Source organism: Arachis ipaensis, chromosome B6 (genome assembly GCF_059453495.1).
Source record: "Arachis ipaensis isolate K30076 ecotype BB chromosome B6, ASM5945349v1, whole genome shotgun sequence".
NCBI classification, from domain to species: Eukaryota; Viridiplantae; Streptophyta; class Magnoliopsida; order Fabales; family Fabaceae; genus Arachis; species Arachis ipaensis.
In genome coordinates, this window is record NC_142441.1 from 55,210,379 (window position 1) to 55,233,051 (window position 22,673).

Genomic DNA, 22,673 nt, shown 5'->3' on the forward strand with positions numbered 1-22,673 from the left:
CAGATCACTTAGTTCATTGATGAACAAGGGAGGTTCAACTTTCCAAGTATCAATGCCAAATAATTTGGCATTCAGCTTCATGATTGCACCAAGAAACTTGGCAGTTTGCTCTTCAGTTACATCCTCATTCTTTCCAGAAGAAGAATACTTATCAGAGCTCATGAAGGGCATAAGGAGGTTCAATAGAATCTCTATGGTCTCTAGATGAGCCTCAGAGTCCTTTGGTTCCTCAGGGGGAAGCTCCTTATTGATCACTGGACGTCCCAGGAGGTCTTCCTCCTTGGGATTCACGTCCTCCACTCCCCTTGTAGGTTCGGCCATGGTGCTTATGTCAATGGCCTTGCACTCTCCTTTTGGGTTCTCTTCTGTATTGCTTGGGAGAGTACTGGGAGGGATTTCAGTGATCCTTTTACTCAGCTGGCCCATTTGTGCTTCCAAATTTCTAATGGAAGATCTTGTTTCATTCATGAAACTTACAGTGGCCTTAGACAGATCAGAGACTAAGTTTGCCAGATTAGAAGTATTTTGTTCAGAGTTCTCTGTCTGTTGCTGAGTGGATTATGGAAAAGGTTTTTTGTTGCTAAACCTGTTTCTTCCACCATTATTAAAGCCTTGTTGAGGCTTTTGATCCTTCCATGAGAAATTTGGATGATTTCTCCATGATGAGTTATAGGTGTTTCCATAAGGTTCACCTAAGTAATTCACCTCTGCTATTGTAGGGTTCTCAGGATCATAAGCTTCTTCTTCATGAGAAGCCTCTTGAGTACTGTTGGATGCAGCTTGCATTCCATGCAGACTCTGAGAGATCATATTGACTTGCTGAGTCAATATTTTATTCTGAGCCAATATGGCATTTAGAGTATCAACTTCAAGAACCCCCTTCTTCATAGGCGTCCCATTACTCACAGGATTCCTTTCAGAAGTGTACATGAACTGGTTATTAGCAACCATGTCAATGAGTTCTTGAGCTTCTGCAGGCGTTTTCTTTAGGTGAATGGATCCACCTGCAGAAGTGTCCAGTGACATTTTTGATAGCTCAGATAAACCATCATAGAATATATCCAGGATGGTCCATTCTGAAAGCATGTCAGAAGGACACTTTTTAGTCAACTGTTTGTATCTTTCCCAAGCTTCATAGAGGGATTCACCTTCTTTCTGTCTGAAGGTTTGAACATCAACTCTAAGCTTGCTCAGCTTTTGAGGAGGAAAGTACTTGGCTAAGAAAGCCGTGACCAGCTTATCCCAATAGTTCAGGCTGTCTTTGGGTTGAGAATCCAACCATAATCTAGCTCTGTCTCTTACAGCAAAAGGGAAAAGCATGAGCCTGTAGACTTCAGGATCTACTCCATTAGTCTTAACAGTATCACATATCTGCAAGAATTCAGTTAAGAACTGAAAATGATCTTCAGATGGAAGTCCATGAAACTTGCAGTTCTGCTGCATCAGAGAAACTAATTGAGGTTTCAGCTCAAAGTTGTTTGCTCCAATGGCAGGAATGGAGATGCTTCTTCCATGTAAATTGGAATTAGGTGCAGTAAAGTCACCAAGCATCTTCCTTACATTATTATTATTTTCGGCTGCCATCTCCTCTTCCTATTCGAAAATTTCTGAAAGGTTATCTCTGGATTGTTGTATTTTAGCTTCTCTTAATTTTCTCTTCAGAGTCCTTTCAGGTTCTGGATCTGCTTCCACAAGAATGTTCTTATCCTTGCTCCTGCTCATATGACAAAGAAGAAGGCACAGAAAAATAATAATAATAATAATAGAGATCCTTTATACCACAGTATAGGGATCCCTGTGTGAGTAGAAGAAGAGAGGGAGACAAAGAATGTAATATAATGGAAGAAACACAACTGTGAGGATGGCAGAGATGTGAGATGAGATGTTAGGATATGAATGAATAAATAGAATAAGATGGGGGAGGGATAATTTTCGAAAAATATTTTTGAAAAAGATTTAGTGATTTTTGAAAATAGTTTTTGAAAAATGTTAGTAATTTTCGAAAATTTTTGAAATCAAAAAATAAAAAATAAAAATAATTAGTTAATTAAAAAGAAATTTTGAAAAAGAGGGAAGATATTTTTGAAAATTAGAGAGAGAGTTAGTTAGGTAGTTTTGAAAAAGTTAAGAAACAAACAAAAAGTTAGTTAGTTAGTTGAAACAAATTTTGAAAAGATAAGAAGTTAGGAAGTTAGAAAAGATATTTTGAAAAGATATTTTTGAAAAAGATAAGATAAGATATTTTTGAAAAGATATGATTGAAATTAGTTTTGAAAAAGATTTGATTTTTAAAATCACAATTAATGACTTGATTCACAAGAAATCACAAGATATGATTCTAGAACTTAAAGTTTGAATCTTTCTTAACAAGTAAGTAACAAACTTGAAATTTTTGAATCAAAACATTAATTCCTATTGTTATTTTCGAAAATTTGGTATAAAAATAAGAAAAAGATTTTTGAAAAATATTTTTGGAATTTTCGAAAATAACTAAGAAATTTGAAAAACATTTGGTTTGTGAAAAAAGATTTTGAAAAAGATAAGATTTTCAAATTAAAAATTTGATTTGACTCATAAGAAACAACTTGATTTTAAAATTTTTGAAAAAGTCAACTCAAATTTTCGAATTTGATGAGAGAAAAGGGGAAAGATATTTTTTTGATTTTTGAATTTTTATGATGCAAGAGAAAATCACAAAAAAGATGCAATGCATGAAATTTTTTTTAGATCAAAACATGTGATGCATGCAAGAATGCTATGAATGTCAAGATGAACACCAAGAACACTATGAATGTCAAGATGAACATCATAGACACAATTTTGAAAAACTTTTATTGCAAAGAAAACATGCAAGACACCAAACTTAGAATTCTTTAATGCTTAGACACTAAGAATTCAAGAATGCATATGAAAAACAAGAAAAGACACAAAACATGAAAACATCAAGATCAAACAAGAAGACTTACCAAGAACAACTTGAAGATCATGAAGAACACTATGAATGCATGAAATTTTCGAAAAATGCAAGATGCACATGCAATTGACACCAAACTTATGATATGACTCAAGACTCAAACAAGAAACACAAAATATTTTTTTGATTTTTATGATTTTCTAATTTTTTGGGATTTTTATTTTATATTTTTCGAAAATTATTTAGAAGGAAAGAAAAATAAGGATTCCAAAATTTTTAATATGAATTCCAGGAATCTTGCCATGTTAGTCTAAAGCTTCAGTCCAGGAATTAGACATGGCTCACTAGCCAGCCAAGCTTTCAATGAAAGCTTCGGTCCAAAACACTAGACATGGCCAATGGCCAGCCAAGCTTCAGCATGTAATTCTGGCATGACACGCCTGACATACTCATTCCCAAAGGAATAGGACATGGCTTTACAGCCAGCCAGGCTTCAACGTGCTTCATGAAACACTAGAATTCATTCTTAAAAATTTTTGAATAAAATTTTTGAAAACATTTTTATATTATTTTTTTTGAAAACACAAGAAAAATTTTTTGAAAGATTTTTGAAAAAATTTTGAAAACAAAACAAAAAGAAAATTACCTAATCTGAGCAACAGGATGAACCGTCAGTTGTCCAAACTCGAACAATCCCTGGCAACGGCACCAAAAACTTGGTGTTGTTGCCGGGATTGGGATCTCAGACGATTCTTGGCGCCAAACAGGAACAATTAAGTCCCCGGCAACGGCGCCAAAAACTTGGTGCACGAAATTGTGATGTCCAGGCTCAAACAATCCCTGGCAACGTGAGCAACTTGGTACGCGCAATCGTGATTACACTTTGATTATGTAAAATTCATGGATCTTTCTTTCCCTGGCGATGGCGCCAAGAACATGGTGCCAATACCATGGTTCACAACTTCGATACAACTAACCAGCAAGTGCACTTGGTCGTCCAAGTAATACCTTACGTGAGTAAGGGTCGAATCCCACGGAGATTGTTGGTATGAAGCAAGCTGTGGTCACCTTGTAAATCTCAGTCAGGCAGATATAAATTGATAATGGTGTTTTCGAATAATAAATAATAGAATAGGGATAGAGGTACTTATGTAAATCATTGGTAGGAATTTCAGATAAGTGAATGGAGATGCTTTTCGTTCCTCTGAACCTCTGCTTTCCTGCTATCTTCATCCAATTAGTCTTACTCCTTTCCATGGCTGGCTTTATGTGATACATCACCACTGTCAATGGCTACTTTCGGTCATCTCTCGGGAAAATGATCCAATGCCCTGTCACGGCATGGCTAATCGTCTGGAGGCATCACCCTTGTCAATGGCTTCATCTTATCCTCTCAGTGAATAATATGCTCACGCACCCTGTCACGGCACGGCTATTCATCTGTCGGTTCTCGATCATGCTGGAATAGGATTTCCTATCCTTTTGCGTCTGTCACTAACGCCCTGCAATCGCGAGTTTGGAGCTCGTCACAGTCATTCATTCATTGAATCCTACTCGGAATACCACAGACAAGGTTTAAACCTTCCGGATTCTCTTGAATGCCGCCATCATTCTAGCTTACGCCACGAAGATTCTGGTTAGGAGATCTAAGAGATATTTATTCTAGCTTATTTCATGTAGAACGGAGGTCTTTGTCAGGCACGTGTTCATAGGGGAGAATGGTGATGAGCGTCACACATAATCATCACCTTCATCACGTTCTTGGGTGCGAATGGATATCTTAGAAGCAAAATAAGATGAATTGAATAGAAAACAGTAGTACTTTGCATTAATCTTTGAGGAACAGCAGAGCTCCACACCTTAATCTATGGAGTGTAGAAACTCTACCGTTAAAAATACATAAGTGAAGGTCCAGGCATGGACGAGATGGCCAGCCCCCTAAAACATGATCAATAGTCTCCTAAGATGAACAATGGATTAAAACTGAGACCAAAGATACCTAATACAATAGTAAAAGGTCCTATTTATAATAAACTAGCTACTAGGGTTTACATGAGTAAGTAATTGATGCATAAATCCACTTCCTGGGCCCACTTGGTGTATGTTTGGGCTGAGCTTGAGTGTTGCACGTGTAGAGGTCCTTCTTGGAGTTGAACGCCAGCTTTTGTGCCAGTTTGGGCGTTCAACTCTGGTTTTGGCTCCTTTTCTGGCGCTGGACGCCAGATTTGGGTAGAAAGCTGGCGTTGAACGCCAGTTTATGTCGTCTATTCTTGGCCAAAGTGTGGACTATTATATATTTCTGGAAAGCCCTGGATGTCTACTTTCCAACGCAATTGGAAGCGCGCCATTTCGGATTCTGTAGCTCCAGAAAATCAACTTTGAGTGCAGGGAGGTCAGAATCCAACAGCATCAGCAGTCCTTCTTCAACCTCTGAATCTGATTTTTGCTCAAGTCCCTCAATTTTAGTCAGAAAATACCTGAAATCACAGAAAAACACACAAACTCATAGTAAAGTTCAGAAATGTGAATTTAACATAAAAACTAATGAAAACATCCCTAAAAGTAACTAGATCCTACTAAAAACATACTAAAAACAATGTCAAAAAGCGTATAAATTATCCGCTCATCAGGTACACAGCTATATCACTTTTAACTCCTTTTCTTTTTAACTTAAACACAGGTTTCAAAATCTTGTTTCTTTGCCTCATATACCTCTATATCTTCTCTTATACCTCTTCTTAGGTATTTAGTAAAGGAAATTAGAGAATTCTAGACTCAAATCTGCCTTCTTGAGGCTTTCAGGGAAAACTGTCTTTTTATCAATATTTTATTATTATTACTAAAATAATATTATTATTAAAATAATATTATTAATAAAATAATATATTAATATTTTATTATTAAAATAATAATATTTTATTTAACTTTCAAAAATTGCATTTTTACCCCCGGACTTCTTGGAAATTGCACTTTGACCCCTATAACATTTAATATTTGTACTTTAGCCCCTCAACTTTTGATTAATTAATTTTCAACTCCAAACTTTTTAATAATTGCATTTTGACCCCAAAACTCCTTGAATATTTTTTTTTCAAAAGTTCATCAGTTTTCTGCTTGATTTTCAGCTAGTTTTTCAATCTTTTCGGAAACCGATTTGAACCCGATTTTTATCAAACCAAAGAGAAACTTTTCAGCCATCAAATACACATCAAATAAGCATCAAAAATCATGATTTTCATGGCTGGAATGTCACGTTTTCCAGAAGCACCAACAGCCACTTCAAAACCATCATAAACATGATTTTCAAGCATTAAACAACAAGTTTCCATGATCAAACCATCACACAAACATCCAAAATCAAATCTCAAGCAACAAGATCTGGCTTAACACTTCAAGAACACAGCCAATCATTGACTAATTTACCAAACCTTACCTCCTTTGCTGCTGTCCGAGATTGCACCAAAAACAAGCTTCCAGAAGCACTTTTACGCCTATTTTAACATCAAAAACAACTTTAGAATCTTATGAACCATGAAGGCTGAAGCTTCATGATGATGAAAAGAAGGTTTTCCTCACCTTAAGGTAACTAGAAATCACGTTTTCATGGAGCTTTTGGTGATTGAATAAGAGATCCTAAGAAAGAACATGAAGAAAACATCATTAACTTAAGGAACCACCATGGCCGAATCTTCAAGGAGGAGGAGCAGCCTTCATACCTTGATTTACTCCATGAAAAGTGACATAGAAATGAAGAGGAGGAAGAGGTGAACACTTTGGTAAGATTAGATTTTTGATAGGGGTTTCGGTTTGAGAAAGAACGGAGAAAGTAGCTCAGGTGTTCATGGAAATTTCATGGTTTTCTTTCATGGTATTCTAAGCTTTTCCAAGAACAAAAATGATAGCCAAGCCGTCCAAGGAAGGCCGTGGCTTTTGGATGATGATTATCCAAAAGTTACTTGTCAAAATATCTCAGGAAAGGATAATTACTAAAGCTAGATGTATTAGAACTTAAGTAATTACACTACTAATGGATAAACATTAAGTTACTTAGTGTAAATGACACTAGTAACTGGATAATCATAAGAATAAAAGATATATGATGAAGCATTAGCAGTGCTAAGTTCATCTAAGAATGCCGGTATTATCCGTTACCGGTAGATTTCAAGCTCAGTTATTATATTACTAAACATAGATCAACATTAATCACAGCAGAGAAGATAATAATATAATATTCTGAATAAAATAATAATATATGAATATTATATTAATATAATTTTTCTCTCGAAATTCGTGACCGGCTCGTCACATAGAGACTAACCACGAAAATCAGAATTTTGAAATTCGGGACCGAAGTGGCTCAAAAACGCAACTCTTCGTGTCGTGCCTACTTAGATTAGGAGAGGTGTCCTGTGCAATCAAGCTGCTGACTAAGCAGCTTGATGACGCAGCACCTGTGCAGTGGAGGTGCTTATATGCATAGAAATTCGTAAAAATTCTGTAAAAATTCCGTTTGATCCCAAAAAAGTGCCGTTTCTTCCGGGCTAGGCCGTTACATACCACATGTATTTCCAAATCACAGAGTCCTTTATCAAACATTGTTTCTCCTATGGCACAGGGGATGTGAAAACTCCCTGGGTCTTTCCTTTTTGTAGGAAGCTCTGGTTGAATGAGAGCACTGCACTCCTTATTCATCACTATGGTTTGTCCTCCCTTGAGTGAGCTTTTCTTGGTCAACAGCTCCTTCATGTACTTAATGTATGAGGGCATTTGTTGGAGGGCCTTGATGAATGGTATGTTTACATGGAGAGATGCAAATATGTCAAGAAACCTTGAGTATATTCTCTTCTCTATACCACCATTGAGTAATTGGGGAAAGGGTGCATAGAGTTTCAGTAGCTCCTTCTGTGTAATTGTGGTTTCTTGATGATTCTCTTCCTGCTTTCCTGCTGATGCATTTTCAGGTTATTCTGATGGTTTGTTCGGCTCTTCCTCAGTCTCCTTATCACTTATAGTAACCATCTTGCAATCTTTCCATCTGACTTTCTTTGCTTCACCTCTCGGATTTTTCTCTGTGTCACTTGGGAAGCTATCAGTAGGTTTGGGAATCATCTCAGATAGGTATCCCACTTGAAATTCCAGCCTATTGATGGTGTCTCCCTGATTATTGATATTGGCTTGCACCTCCTCTTTGAACACCTTGTTATCTTGAATCTCCTTGCATAGGCCTTCAAGTAGAGTCTCAATCCTTGATAGTCTTTCTTTCGATGATGGAGAGTTGAGATTGGAAGGATGAGAAGGGCCATTTTGACTTTGGTATGGATGTTGAGAAGTGTTGTTGGGTGGGTGTTGGTATGACCTTTGTGTGGAGTGTTGGTGAGTTGCATTGTTGTTGGGGTTATGGCATCTCTGATCTTGGCCTTGGTCTTGTTGATTTTCCCACCGAAAGTTTGGGTGGTTCCTCCAACCAGGATTATACATTTTGGAGTATGGGTCATGATTCTGCCTAGGTGAATTCCCAATGTAGTTGGCTTGCTCCTGACTACCCTCTGCTTCTTCATTCACTCCTTCTTGAGTTGCTGCTGAAGTGGTGATTGCTGCTACTTGATTCCTCTCCATCTTCTTGGCGAGGTCAGCTAATTGCTTGGTAATCATCTTATTTTGAGCTAGCAGTGTATCCACATTGTTCAGCTCCATCACTCCTCTAGTATTGCCTCTTTTAGAAGCATAGAAGTAGTCATTCTCTGCTACTGTCTCAATGACATCTATGGCTTCTTCAATGGTCTTCTTCTTGTTCAGAGATCCCCTGAATGAGTGGTCTACTGCCTTCTTTGATTCATATGAAAGACCTTCATAGAAAATATGCAACTGCACCCATTTATTGAACATATCTGGTGGGCATCTTCTTGTCAAGTCTTTAAACCTCTCCCATGCTTCAAATAGAGTCTCACCATCCTGCTGCCTGAATGTTTGTACCTCAGCTCTCAACCTGTTGATCCGTTGAGGAGGATAGAATCTTGCCAAGAACTTGTTCACCACATCTTCCCAGGTTGCTAAACTCTCCTTTGGAAAGGATTCTAGCCATTTAGATGCTTTGTCCTTGAGCGAGAAGGGAAACAGAAGTAGTCTATAGGTGTCAGGAACACCATTAGACTTCACAGTATCACATATCCTCAGGAAGGTGGTTAGATGTTGATTGGGGTCTTCTTGGACACTCCCTCCGAATGAACAATTGTTCTGAACAAGGGTGATGAGCTGTGGTTTTAGTTCAAAGTTGTTGGCATGTATGGTTGGCCTTTGAATACTACTCCCACAGTTTACTTAGTTTGGGTTGATGTAAGAACCCAGAACTCTTCTTTCTTGCCCAGCCTGATGCGCTGGACCTTCTCTGCCATGGTTATGAGCCTCTTCTTCATGATGGTTTTCCATATTCAAATCCATGTCTGGTTCAAAGTACTCTTCCTCTTCCTCAGCACCAACTACTCTCTTTCCTCTTGCTTCCCTCCTTAATCTAAGGAAGGTCCTCTCAGGTTCAGAATCAAAGGAAGTTGAAGCCCCGCTTCTTCTACCTGTCATACAACCAACAAGGCAAAAGCAAGAAAGATAGATGCAGATAGTAATTTCTACAGAAATGTTGTTAGCGTGAGTGATGCAATATATCAAACAGTTAGTGGGTTAGTGACTGAATTGTAAACAACTAAGAAAATGGGTGGGGGAAAGCGAAGAAAATAGCTAAACAGAAAGTAAATTACTCAAATGAACTTAAATCAAATAAAATAAAAACAAATGCTCAATCTAGTTATCCACCAATTTAATCATTGTTGATACAAAATCAATCCCCGACAACGGCGCCATAAACTTGAGGCACGGAAACTTGTCCCTTAACAAATCTCCCTCGGCAAGTATACTGAATTGTCGTCAAGTAATAACTCACAAAAGAGTGAGGTCGAATCCCGCAGAGATTGATTGGTCAAGCAACTTTAATTGGAGGAATGTTCTAGTTGAGCTAAGCAGAATGTGGTTTGAGAGTTGCAGAAAATTAAATGGCGGGAAAGTAAATAGCAGAAAACGTAAATGCTGGAAATAAAGAGCTGAAAATAAATGACGGAAAGTAAATTGCAGAATTGTAAATGGGAATAGGGAAGATGATCATAGAAGTAATTGGCATAAAGTAAAGAGAATGGGTAAGATCAGAAATAGGGAATTCATTAGGCTTAGGAGATGTTGCATTCTCCGAATCAAGTTCATTTTTATCTCTTCCTCAATCAATGCATTCATTGATCTCCTTGGCAATCAATCTTAAGTGATTGAATTCTAATTCCTTGGTAATTCAATCTCTGAAATCAGATCAATAGCCAATTCCTTGGTCTAATTGCTCATGAGAAGAGATAAAGTGTGGTCACTGATTATACCACATGTATTTCCAAATCAAAGTATTGGGAGAATTATATGTCACCATATCCGCCGAAACCCTAATTTGGTCCAACATGAGAAAGTGTTTCTAGCATGATCTCTTCATCCCTTTTCCAAGGTTCAGAAGAGATCCAAGTATGAATAGCTTCTTTTCCAAGATAACTACTCAATTAGATGAAGATTGAAAGCTTTCTAGTAAAATCAAGAGAAAAGAAAGAAGAAGAATAATGAAAACTATTATTGATCCATCAAATTACAACAGAGCTCCCTAACCCAATGAAAGGGGTTTAGTTGTTGATAGCTCTGGGAATGGAAAGCAAAGATGGAGAGTACATTCTGAAAGTTAAACTAAAAGTGCAGAGAAAGTAAATTACAGAGAGTAATTCTAATAATGCCAAAAGCTTATTTCTAGTTCAAGGCTCTCCCTATTTATACTATTCTTCTGATCTTCTAGTTGGCTCTTCAGGTCTTGGATATGGGCCTTTGGATCTTGGGTTGAAGCAGTTATCTTCTTCAGTGGGCTCAGCTTTACTTGCAGAGAAAGTGTGAAGTAGGCAGGGACTTTAACTTAGGGCGTTAGTGGTGTTAACGTTAAGTGAAAATGTGGGGTTGAGAACGTTAGTGACAATCACCTTTTTCACTAACGTTCCTAACCCAAAGTGGTCCACGTTAATTTCAATGTTAGTGGCACCAACGTGACCACTAACATTGACCCTTGGCCCTTCGCAAATGTTACTAGGGTTTACCTTTTTCAATAACGTTGGGAGTACTCCTTTCTCCCTACGTTAGAGTTCACGTTAGAATAGTTAACGTGGTCTTTAACATAGGCTTGCCAAATCTTCGAGAGCGTTAGTGACACTTACCTTTGTCAATAACACTTCAGAACGCCCCTACTTCCCACGTTAGAGTTCACGTTAACTAGGTTAACGTGACTTCTAACGTGGTATTGATAGCCATTTCCAACGTTAGTGACAAAGGTGAGTGTCAGTAACGTTGGCTCATCATCCCTCTTCTCCACGTTAGCTTCCACGTTAATGTAATTAACGTGGCAACTAACGTGGCTCATAGTGGCTCAATCCAATGTTAGTGACAAAGGTGAGTATCACTAACGTTGGTGATTCTTGCTCCCTCCACGTTAGAGTCCACGTTAACTAGGTTAACGTGGCTTTTAACGTAGCCAATATGGGCTTAGTCCAACGTTAGTGACAAAGGTGAGTGTCACTAACGTTGGCATCATCTTCTTCTTCCACGTTAGAGCTCACGTTAACTAAGTTAACGTGGCTCTTAACGTGGCCAATTGCCCCTTTTGGAACGTGATGCATGGAAACTTGTCTCTCAACAATTTTCCTTCGGCAAGTATACCGAATTGTCGTCAAGTAAAAACTCATAATAGAGTGAGGTCAAATCCCACAGGGATTGATTGGTCAAGCAATTTTAATTAGAAGAATGTTATAGTTAAACTAAGCAGAATTAGATTTGTGATTTGCAGAAAATTAAATTGCAGGAAAGTAAATAGCAGAAACGTAAATGCTGGAAATAAAGAGCTCAATGTAAATAGCGGAAAGTAAATTGCAGAATCTTAAATGGGGAAGGGGAGTTTAGCATGAAAGTAAATAGCAGAAAGTAAAGAGAATGGGTAAGATCAGAAATGGGGAATTCATTGGGCTTAGGAGATGTTGCATTCTCCGGATCAAGTTCATTTTCATCTCTTCCTCAATCAATGCATTCATTGATCTCCTTGGCAATCTTAAGTGATCGAATTCCAATTCTTTGGTAATTCAATCTCTCAAGTCTTGACACTACAAGAAAAATACCCATTCAGCCACACTTTTTTTAAGCTACAATTGAAAAGCGTAGCCTATTCATAGAATAGGCTACGCTTTTCTCCGTGTTGCCTTTTTATATGAGAAAAGGATACACAATTGTGGCATCATTTAAAAAGTGTAGCCTTAGGTATTATAGAAATCACTTATAAAACGTAGCCTTATCTAAATATCTATAAATACACTTTTCTCATCTAAGGGAACGCTTGTAAAGAGTAGCTTATTTTTTCTGTTTCGGGTGCGCTTTTAAAATGTCTCCTAATATGGGAATCCTCAATAAACACTTAGTAAAAAAATTTGTTGGCCCTCTCCCTCACTTACGCAGCAGTGCAGCACACACTCTTATCCTCACTCAACATACACAAACACGAAAGAGAGAAGAAATCAGAGAGGAGAAGGGAAGGAAGGAAAGAGAGGACGACGCCGTCTAGGGCTCCGCCGCCGTCGCCGTCGTCGTCGAGCGCCAGTGAGAGAGAGAGAGCTCGAGGATGAGAGGAAACGCGATGGAGGAGAGAAAAAGGAGGTGCTCCGTCGCCGCTGAAGCTCCACCACCACTGCTAGGGCTTGTTTTAGTCGCCGTTCTGCCACCGTCGGGCTTCTGTGCCCCCGCCGAGGAGCTCGAAGGGAGGAAGGAGGGATGTATCGCCGCCTTCGTGCTCTGTCGCGGCGCTGCCGTCAATTGGAGCTCGCTGCTGAGCTGCTGCACCGTCTCCAAGCCATTGCGTCGCCGCTCATCTCTTCACTGTCACTGATCAACACCATTGTCGTATCCTCTGTCACCAGGTAAGCATTCTCTATTCTGTATCCTCTCTTTCTTGCTCATTCTCTAACTCGCTCTCACTTTGTAGTTCGAAGGTGTGAATGATTTTGATAGTGATGATGAACTGCAATGGCTAATTGAGATACAGAAGGTATGTATCAATTTTCAATTGGTTCTGTGAATTTTTGGGGGTTTTGGGTTCTAATTTTAGGTTTTCTAATTTTGGGGGTTTCGCCTTCTGATTCTCAATTTGTTATGATTCCTTTCTGTGTTTGGCATAAACGGAAGCAATAGGTGCTGGAAATTTCATACGTGCGTGCTAAACTAGGGAAATTATTCTGTAGGAAAGTGTCGAGCTGCAGGAGTTTTCATTGGGTTCATGCCCTCCTAGTGTGGGTCTTCAAGGGATGCGTTGGTCAACTATGTTGATCAGGTTTTACTTCCTTCACATTTTAATATTATAACCTGAAAAATAGTAGTTTTAGATATTTTATTAAGAATATTTGACATGATTAGGTTTTAATTCATGATATCCCTATATCATGAATTATTTTTCCACATGGTTTGAGCTAAAGTTGTTCCTGTGAAATCACATGAATGAATTTTTATCCTAAATCTTGATGGTTCTAAGTGAATGAATTGCTCAAGTTTCCAACTGCAATTTGCCAGCTTCAATGAGTAATCAACATTATGTTCCATTTTAGTTTTCTTTTGCACCATCTTTTAAGTGATCCATCTCTACTAGTCCTAGAAGCTGTGCATTCTTTTATACATTGAGAGGGGTTTGTTCTTGTTTGAGATTCAATGGGTTGAATCTGAGGCATATGCACACAATTGACATATTTTTTTATGTACTTGGAATTAATTGAAATCCTCTTGAATTTGTTGCAGTATTCAGGTGGTTGCACGAAATGGCTAAAATCCACATCCCCATCATCTTATTGGGGCTCTGCCTAGTATGCAATTCGGCAGGTTTTGATTCAGACACAAATGAAATGAGCATTTTCTTGGTATTTCACAGCGAGTCCTAAAACTGGGTTTAGATTGGGACACAAATGAAATGAGTATTTTGATGTTTGCTAAGCTTGCAAAGCCATTGATCGGAACTGTTGGGATTGTGATTAATAGTCTTCATATCAAGGTTGATGTGTGTAAAAGCAATGTCCACATTTTGAATTTTGAAGAAGCAAATTTAGAGAAAAAGAAAACATGTGGATATCTTATCTTTACTTCTGGGGCTATGAACTATTGAACTGATTTTCATGCATTAATTAAAAACATGGTTTGGTACTTCATCTTTTTGTTATTAAAATTCATATTCATTTTGCAGCTTCTATTTACACCAATCCTGGATGGAAAAGTACTTTTGTATTCATTTGTATCCTGAATGACCTGGTGTTTCTTCTTGGCTGGTGTGTTTCTACTACATTTGATTTAATATAATTGTTGTAAGAAAAATAATAAAATCTGAGTTGTGCTATTTTCCATAAAAGACTTCTGTTTGCGGTGCTTTTGTAGAAAGAATATGAACTTCGGTTTTGATGCAACTCTTAGAAATTGTAATGCATTGTGGATTATGAAGTTCGGTTTTGATTTTTTCATCCACAATGCATTACAATTTCTAAGAGTTGCATTGTAATGCATTGTGTATTCATCAAAGAATATATTTTATTTATAGATAATTTTTATTATATAAAAAAATTATTTAGTATAATTATGTATTTATTTTTATTTTATAATATTTAACTCGTTTAATTAAAAATGCTAAATTATTATACATGTAATTATATTATTAAGTATTATGTTGTATTAATAATTAGTAGAATATTATATATATATATATGCAAAAAAAAGTGAGACCTAAGGCTACACTTATATATAGTAGCTATAGTATACAAAAAAAATGAGGGACCTAAGGCTACACTTATAAAAAGTAGCTATGGTATACAATGTGGCTACGCTTTACAAGTGATGCAGTAGCATTGAAAAGCGTAGCCTATTCTGGCAAAAATGGAAGCTGAAAAGCGTAGCCTTTGGTCCTGGACAGCATCACTTGAAAAGCGTAGCCTATTCCCAAATGCCAAAAGCGTAGCCCTTGGTGCAGAAAAGCGTAGCCTTTGAGAATAGGCAACGGCCGAATAGGAATCACCCCAAAAAGCGTAGCCGTAGCCTAGAAAGCGTAGCCGTAGCCTAAGGCATCATTTTTTTTCACTTTTGGCTACACTTTTCAAGTGTACCTGAATGGGTGTTTTTCTTGTAGTGTGATCAATAGCCAATTCCTTGGTCAATTGCTCATGAGAAGAGATGAAGTATGGTCACTGATTATACCACATGTATTTCCAAATCAAAGTGTTGGTTGGATTATATGTCACTATATCCATCCATACCCCAATTTAGTCCAACGTGAGAAAGCATTTCTAGCATGATCTCTTCATTCCTCTTCCAAAGTTCCGAAGAGATCCTAGTATGAATAGCTTTTTTTCCAAGATAACTACCCAATTGAATGAAGATTGAAAGCTTTCTAGTAAAATCAAGAGAAAAGATAGAAGAAGAATAATGAAAACTACTATTGATCCAACAAATTACAACAGAGCTCCCTAACCCAATGAATGGGGTTTAGTTGTTCATAGCTCTGGAAATGGAAAATAAAGATGGAAAATACATTATGAAAAGTAAACTAGAAGTGCAGAGAAAGTAAAATTATACAGAGAGTAGTTCTCCAATTTCCAACCCCCTTTTTGATTCAAAACTACCCCTATATATACTACTCTTCTGATCTTCTAGTTGGTTCTTCAAATCTTGGATATGGGCCTTTGGATCTTGAGTTTGAAGCAGTTATCCTCTTCAGTGGTCTTAGCTTTACTTGCAGAGAGAAAGTATGAAGTAGGCAAGGACTTTTAGCTTAGGACGTTAGTGGCGTCAACGTTAAGTGAAAGTGTGGGTTCGAGAACGTTAGTGGCAGTCACCTTTTTCACTAACGTTCCTAACCCAATGGTGACCCACGTTAACTTCAAAGTTAGTGGTACCAACGTGACCACTAACATTGCCTCTTGATCCTTCGCACACGTTATTGGGACTTACCTTTTCCAATAACGTTGAGAATCCTCTCTTCCCTACGTTAGAGTTCACGTTAGTGTGGCTAGCGTGACCTTTAACGTAGGCTTGCCAAATCTTCGAAAACATTACTGAAACTTACCTTTGTCACTAACGTTTCAAAACGCCCCTACTTCCCACGTTAGAGTTCACGTTAACTAGGTTAACGTGGCTTCTAACGTGGTGGTGATAGCCATCTCCAACGTTAGTGACAAAGGTGAGTGTCACTAACGTTGGCTCATCATTGTTTCATCCACGTTAGCTTCCACGTTAACTAAGTTAACATGGGAGTTAACGTTGCTCATAGTGGCTCATTCCAACATTAGTGACAAAGGTGAGTGTCACTATCGTTGGCGATTCTTTTGCTTCCCCACGTTAGAGTCCATGTTAACTGAGTTAACGTGGCTCTTAACGTGGCCAATATGAGCTTAGTCCAACGTTAGTGAGAAAGGTGAGTGTCACTAACGTTGGCTTCATTTCCTTCTTCCACGTTAGAGTTCACGTTAACTTAGTTAACGTGACTCTCAACGTGGGCTATGATGGCTTCGAGGACGTTATTGGCGATTACTTTTCTCATTAACGTTGCAAGCTAGCTCCCATTCCACGTTAGAGGTCACGTTAGTTAGACTAACGTGGCTGCTAACGTGGTTCTTCCTTGCTTCCTTTGTCCTGAAATCAAGCAATAAAGTACATCAAAGTTCTAGTCCAAGTTATGAGATATGCATAATCCAATTTGTTATTCAATTTATGCATAATTCTCATGAATTCATATAAAACTCATAATGTTTGCTTGAATCAAGATGTAAGTGAAATTCTACCCAAAACTTGCTTATTTCCTAAGAAAGTGCATAAAACTACCCTAAAACCATAAAGAAAAGGTCAGTGAAACTAGCCAAAATGCCCTGGCATCACAACACCAAACTTAAAGCTTGCTTATCCCTAAGCAAGTACTGGAACAAGAGAATGATGAATGAAATGCTAAGAGATATGAGTCATTCTTGTGGAAGTCATGTCCTTGGTTTAATGGTGGTTTCATGTATAGCAACGTAGGTTCATTCCTTCACTGGCTTTCAGACCTTTATCATGTCTTGAATACTCACTTGATTGCACCCTATGAGACTCTTATTCATTGATCCTTTTATTATTTTCAGGGTTTGATTGTGCTCTTAGGCTAAGTGCTTTGTGAGGGGGTAACTCTTTAAGATAAGCTTTCAGCCAACACTCCCTAACCAGTTGGTTCAAGGTGCTAGGTGTTAAGGAATAGGAATTTGAATGTGAAGGGAAGTACGGACTAGGACTCACTTATATAGGAAAGTGATGAGTGAATGAAAGGTGTGGATTGATGGGGTGATTGTGTGATGGACAGATGGGGTTTAGCATGGGTGAGCACAAGGATCACCAACTTTATGATGGGGTTGGTTTAGTTTCCAAGCTTGTTCTTCTTCCAATGTTGCATGGCAACCATTCCCAATGCAATCCCCTTGAAAACACGTGTGTAGTATCTTCCTTTTATGTTATCTGAACCCTTCAATTGCCCCATCAATGCTCCTACAAAATAAAAGAAATGTGATTAAAAACACACTTGTAGTAAGTGGCGGCAAAATTAAAAGGCTAACCACTTTTTAAAGTTTTTGTTTTTAACTGACTAAGTGCTATTCATGAGTGTAAACTAACTGACTAACTCAACATCCATGTATGCAACATTGGCAATACCAAACTTGGTTTGGTGCCATGTGGTGTAAAAGATTTGTTCAAGGCCCCTAAGAGTGACATGATGTGGGTTACATTTATGTTCTCTTAGTGTGCCTTGAACACCAAACTTGTTCCTCACTATATGTTACACAGAAGGATTCATTCAAGTGCATATCAAGTTAATTTGAAATTCATGAACCTTGCATTATTAACTATTTTTTAAAGCATGTAAAACATGGGTTGCCTCCCATGAAGCGCTTCTTTAGCGTCACTAGCTTGACGTTCTGCCTTTATCAGGGTGGTTGGTAGTGCTTCAAGTCCTCCCCCCTTGCAGTAAATCTATCTCCATTGGCTTCATCAAGGATCTCCACATGTTCTAGGGAGAGAACTCTGTTGATGGTAAAGACTTTAGGTAGCTGAGATGGGATGGTGGGGAGATCGGGGGGAATGATGCCAGGGCATTTTGGCCAGTTTCACTGACCTTTTCTTTACTGTTTTTAGGGTAGTTTCATGCATTTTCTTAGGAAATAAGCTATTTTTGAGTAGATATTCACTTACACCTGGATTCAAGCATACATTGTGCATTTTACATGATTTCATGAGGATTTTGCATGAGTTTAGTGACAAATTGTATGCTGCATTACCCATGACTTGGACTAGAACTTTGATGCACTCTATTGCCTGATTTTAGGACCAAAGGAATGGGAGGTAACTTGCAGAGTTAATGAGAAAAGTGACTGCCAATAATGCTCTCGAAGCCATCATTACCCACGTTAAGAGTCACGTTAACTAAGTTAACGTGAACTCTAATGTGAAGAAGGGAATTCGAGCCAACGTTAGTGACACTTAACATTATCACTAACATTGGCCAATACTCACAAGTGGCCACGTTAGAGTCCCTATTAACCTAGTTAACGTGGCCTCTAACGTTAAAAGGGGGAAAGGAAGCAAACGTTAGTGACATTCAACATTGTCACTAACGTTTGCCTAAGTGCACAATGCCATGTTAACTCCCACGTTAACTTGGTTAACGTGGAAGCTAACGTGAAGAGGCAAGAGTGGTCGACAACGTTCGTGACACCCAACATTGTCACTAACGTTGGAAGCAACCACACAACCCCAAGGAGCCACGTTAACTTCCACGTTAACTTAGTTAACATGGAGGCTAACGTGAGAGAAGAAGGTGATGGCCAACGTTAGTGACACTCAACATTGTTACTAACGTTGGAAGGAGCCACACAGGCCAGTATGAGCCACGTTAACTCCCACGTTAACTTAGTTAATGTGGAAGCTAACGTGGATGAGTAAAAGATGAGCCAACATTAGTGACACTCAACATTGTCACTAACGTTGGGGATGGCTAAGCAATGCCACGTTAAAGAGCCACGTTAACTAAGTTAACGTGGGCTCTAACGTCATACATGGGGGCACATTGGAACGTTAGTGACAATGTTGAGTGTCACTAACGTTCTCAAAGGATGGCAAGCCCACGTTAAAGAGCCACGTTAACTAAGTTAAAGTGGGCTCTAACGTAGGAGCAAGGGGGCTTTTCAACGTTATTGGGAAGGTTAAGCCCCAATAACGTGTGTGAAGGACCTAGAGGCAACGTTAGTGGCAACGTTTGTGCTACTAACGTTGAAGTTAACGTGGCTTTTACTTAGGAACGTTAGTGAGAAAGTTGATTGTCACTAATGTTCTCGAACTCATATATTTACTAAACGTTAACACCCCTAACGCCCTGAGCTAAAGTCTCTGCCCACTTCACACTTTCTCTCTGCAAGTAAAGCCAAGCCCAAATGAAGAAAAGAACTGCTTCAAACTCAAGATCCAAAGGCCCAAGACTTGAAGAACCAACTAGAAGATGAGAAGAGTAGTATATATAGGAGTAGCTTTGAATTATTTTAGAGAGTTCCGGGAGTTGGAAAATAGTATAGAACTACTTCCTGTATTTACTTTCTCTGCACTTCTAGTTTTCATTATGTATTCTCCATCTTTGTTTTCATTTTCCAGAGCTATGAACAACTAAACCCCTTTCATTGGGTTAGGGAGCTCTATTTTAATTTGATGGATCAATACTAGTTTTCATTATTCTTCTTCTATCTTTTCTCTTGATTTTACTTGAAAGCTTTCGATCTTCATCCAATTGGATAGTGATCTTGGAAAGAAACTATTCATACTTGGATCTCTTCTGAACCTTGGAAGAGGAATGAAGAGATCAAGCTAGAAATGCTTTCTCATGCTGGACCAAATTGGGTTTCGATGGATATGTGACTATAATCCTCTCAATACTTGGTTTGGGAAATGCATGTGGTATAATCAATGACCATGCTTCATCTATTCTCATGAGCAATTGACCAAGGAATTGGCTATTGATCAAGATTTGAGAGATTCAATTACAAGAAATTGTAATTCAATCACTTAAGATTGCCAAGGAGATCAATGAGTGCATTGATTGAGGAAGAGATGTAAATGAGATTGATCCGGAGAATGCAACATCTCCTAAGCCCAATGAACTCCCATTTCTGATCTGACCCATTCTCTTTAATTTTTGTCATTTACATTTATGAGCAATTCCCCCATTCCCATTTAAGATTCTGCAATTTACTTTCTGCCATTTACTTTCCCGCCAATTAATTTTCTGTAATTCTCAACTAAATTTCTGATTCGCTCAACTAGAACATTCCTCTAATTAAAGTTGCTTGATCAATCAATCCTTGTGGGATTCGACCTCACTCTATTGTGAGTTTTTACTTGACGACAAATTTGGTACACTTGCCGAAGGAAATTTGTTATGAGACAAGTTTTCCGTGCATCAAGTTTATGGCGCCGTTGCCGGGGATTGATTGTGCATCAACAATGATTAGATTGGAGGATAACTAGATTGAGCATTTTATTTTTGTTTGATTTAAATTTCTGTTTGAGTTATTTATTTCCTGTTTTAGTTAATTTCTTCCTTTCCCCCTACTTTTTTTTCTTTTATTTACATTTCATCTTACTAACCTACTAACTGTTTGATATATTGCATCACTCACACTAACAGTAATTCTGACAGATATACTTTCTGCATCTATTCTCTTTGCTTGTACTTGTTGGTTGTATGACAGGAAGAAGAAGTGGGGCTTCAACTTCCTTTGATTCTGAACCTGAAAGAACCTTCCTTAGACTAAGGAGGGAGGCAAGAGACAAACGTATAGTTGGCGCTGAAGAAGAGGAGGAACACTTTGAGGAATACTTTGAAGCAAACATGGAAGAAAACATGGAAAACCATCATGAAGAAGAGGCTCACAACCATGGCGGAAGAGGTCGAGCAAATCATGCTGGGGAGGATAGAAGAGTTTTAGGCTCTTACATCAATCCAAACCCAGGAAACTGTGGAAGTAGCATTCAAAAGCCAACCATCCATGCCAACAATTTTGAGCTGAAGCCACAGCTCATCACCCTTGTGCAGAACAACTGTTCGTTCGGAGGAAGTGTCCAAGAGGATCCAAATCAACATTTAACCACTTTCCTGAGAATATGTGACACAGTGAAGTCTAATGGTGTTCACCCTGACGCCTATAGACTGCTCTTATTTCCATTTTCACTCATGGATAAGGCAGCCAAGTGGCTGGAATCTTTCCCAAGGGAAAGCTTGACAACTTGGGAAGACGTGGTGAACAAATTCTTAGCAAAATTTTACCCTCCTCAAAGAATCAATAGGCTGAGAGCTGAGGTCCAAACCTTCAGGCAACAAGATGGTGAGACTCTATATGAGGCATGGGAGAGGTTTAAGGACTTGACAAGGAGGTGTCCACCTGACATGTTCAACGAATGGGTGCAGCTGCACATTTTCTATGAAGGGCTCTCTTATGAGTCAAAGAAGGTCGTAGACCATTCATCCGGAGGATCTTTGAACAAGAAGAAAACCATTGAGGAGGCTATAGATGTCATTGAAACAGTAGCAGAGAACGACTACTTCTATGCTTCCGAAAGAGGGAACACAAGAGGAGTAATGGAGCTAAACAATGTAAATGCTCTGTTGGCCCAAAACAAGCTCATTACCCAGCAGCTGGCTGACCTCACCAAGAAGATGGAGAGAAACCAAGTAGCAGAAATCTCCACTTCATCAACAACCCAAGAAGGAGTGAATGAAGAAGCAGAGGGTAGTCAGGAGCAAGCCAACTACATTGGGAATTCACCTAGGCAGAACCATGATCCATACTCCAAGAATTACCACCCTGGATGGAGGAATCACCTAAACTTTCGGTGGGGAAATCAACAAGACCAAAGCCTTGATCAAAGACGCCCAAATCCAAACAATTTCACATCTAGACCATATCAACATCCAATAACAACACCTCTCCACATTCATATCAAGGCCAGAACAACCCTCCTCAACCTGACCTATCATCATTTGATGAAAGAATCTCAAGGATTGAAAATCTATCTGAAGGCATATGCAAGGATATCCAAGACAACAAGGTGTTCAAGGAGGAAGTGCGAGCTAGTTTCAATAATCAGGGAGACACAATCAAGAGGTTGGAATCTCAAGTAGGATATCTCTCTGAGCAAATTCCCAAACCCACAGATGGATTCCCAAGTGACACAGAGAAGAATCCGAGAGGTGAAACAAAGAAAGTAAGATGGGAAGATTGCAAGATGGTCACTATAATTGATAAGGAGACTGACGACAAGCCAAGCAAGCTGTCAGAACAACCTGAAGATACCTCAACAGAGAAGGAGGAAAAAGAATACCAAGAACCAGAAATATCAAAACAGGAGCTGCTGAGACTCTATGCACCTTTTCCCCAACTGCTCAATGGTGCTGTGGAGTAGAGAATATACTCAAGATTTCTTGACTTGTTTGCATCTTTGCATGTGAACATACCATTCATCAAGACTATCCAACAAATGCCTACATATATCAAGTATATGAAGGAGCTGCTTCCTAGGAAAAGCTCACTCAAGGGAGGCCAGACTATAGTGATGAACAAGGGGTGCA

The 22,673-nt window shown here is 38.6% G+C and overlaps 3 non-coding genes across 3 annotated transcripts; 2 read left to right on the plus strand and 1 right to left on the minus strand.

Annotated features, from left to right (window-relative positions):
* Positions 1-1,080: 1,080 nt before the first annotated feature.
* On the plus strand, positions 1,081-1,188 carry LOC148555639 (small nucleolar RNA R71). The gene has a single exon (XR_015887204.1). It is a non-coding gene; the product is annotated as a small nucleolar RNA R71 (small nucleolar RNA).
* A 7,607-nt stretch (positions 1,189-8,795) lies between these two features.
* LOC148555640 (small nucleolar RNA R71) lies at positions 8,796-8,902 on the plus strand. The gene has a single exon (XR_015887023.1). It is a non-coding gene; the product is annotated as a small nucleolar RNA R71 (small nucleolar RNA).
* A 12,487-nt stretch (positions 8,903-21,389) lies between these two features.
* LOC148555641 (small nucleolar RNA R71) lies at positions 21,390-21,493 on the minus strand. Its single transcript, XR_015887418.1, has one exon. It is a non-coding gene; the product is annotated as a small nucleolar RNA R71 (small nucleolar RNA).
* Positions 21,494-22,673: the final 1,180 nt, after the last annotated feature.